We start from the raw sequence: 1,814 nt of genomic DNA, 5'->3' as shown, positions 1-1,814 counted from the left end.
AAGTGTGTGTGTGTGTGTGTGTGTGTGTGTGTGTGTGTGTGTGTGTGTGTGTGTGTGTGTGTGTGTGGTGTGTGTGTGTCTGTGTGAGATTAAAATAGCCCAATTGCTTTTGCAATAAATAAACATTGAATGTGTTTAATTGAATAGTAAAGGGGTTTAACGTTAGTGGCAGGTTGTGTGTGAGAGAGAATAAATAAGACAGCCCAATATTTTAAAAAATCGATAATTTTTTCCCGCATATTTAGCATATTTCGCAACTTTCCGCATATTTCGCAACTTCCCGCAGTTTCACCGCATAAAATCACATAAAAATCCTGCATGTTTAATCGCATAATCAAGGATTTTAGCCCGCATAATCAAGGATTTTAGCCCGCATAATCAAGGATTTTTGCCCGTGTTTTTCTGGAGGGTCTAATCATGAATGTTCGCAGCCTGGTCTCACTCCCAGTTGTCATGATATTTTTGACATAAGGAAAATATAACGTAAGGTTAACCTATCCGCGTTGTTATTAGAGCATGTAGAGAAGGGTGGGGGACAAATGAGTACAATAAAATCTGTCACTAGCTCGCCTTATATTAGTGAGTTTAACCAAAACCATATTGTTTTTTTTCTCCATAACAAAGTAGTTTTGTTACCACGATTATCTTAGAAAGTTGACAACATAATCGCGATCGACTATAGTATGACATTCTTGTGTCAAAATACTGCCAAACAGACTGCCCCTGCACCACTATAAGGATATTATATATCCCCCCCGAAAGCATCATGGCCAGTCTCAGCTCGGGAAGAGAAACAGAACTCTGGCTTTTGGTGCAACTTTTAGGACATTATGCGTTAAATAAAGGCTATTCAGATTTTGCGTCTCTTTCACAATATCAAGGGCAAAAAGTTTATTTGGGCCCATCTGCGTTGTCCCAGAGATATTAGTACCAACATTTGACCTACACAAAAATGTGCTTGGCTTGATGTGATCACATTTCTGTTGCAACTTGTGAAACGTTAATTATTTATTATATTTAAATGTTTGCCTTCATTTGAGAATGTGTTGTTGTAATATTTTATCTTGGGGGGAAAATAATATTCCCTCCATGCTCAGTATTCAAAGTAGGCAATCTTGTACAATCACACTATTTTCAAAATCTTCACAATGAGGAACATCCCAAGCACTGCATATTCTCTCACTGCACTCTCACCTTGCAGCTCAGAGTTCTCCTAAAGGGTTTTTTGTGGAGAGCGGGCTGCCCTTTCTCACTCTTAATCCACCCTATCTGTTTGCCACCCTATTTAAAGGCCGCTCTGAGTGAGGAATTCAAGAGATTAGTCACTTTATACAAAGGTTACATTTAATAGAATTCCTCTCCCTATCATGGATCATTACTACAGGAACCAAACATCTATAGTAGTGCTAAATAATAACTGAAATAGATAACAAAAGTGCTGTTGTCTTAAATGTATCTTTGACTATATGTCAGTGATATGTGTGTACAGTCATGTTTGAAGTGAAATGTTAAGTGGACCAATCATGCCATATTGGATAAATATATTGTAGGGCCATACCTATACAAAACATGTCTGTGAAGTCTTTTGCTTAAAATCCCAAACAGATCACCCATTGTAGCCATGCATCTTACTGCTCAAGCCCTGTTAGAGGGCCTTTCTCACTTCAGTTAAATGGATTCCTTGCGTCTCTCACTTGCGTCGTTTCCCTCTGACTAGTCCCTCCCACCAGGGAAGCATGGAGGGACGCAAGGAAACCACGAGAAGCAGGGAAATTAGTTTTAAGAGCAATGGGACGTCCTTTCCTCCGGAGCGT

This window comes from Notothenia coriiceps, unplaced genomic scaffold, assembly GCF_000735185.1.
Source record: "Notothenia coriiceps isolate Sejong01 unplaced genomic scaffold, NC01 NC01_scaffold00006382, whole genome shotgun sequence".
Taxonomy (NCBI): domain Eukaryota; kingdom Metazoa; phylum Chordata; class Actinopteri; order Perciformes; family Nototheniidae; genus Notothenia; species Notothenia coriiceps.
This window is presented reverse-complemented; position numbering follows the sequence as displayed.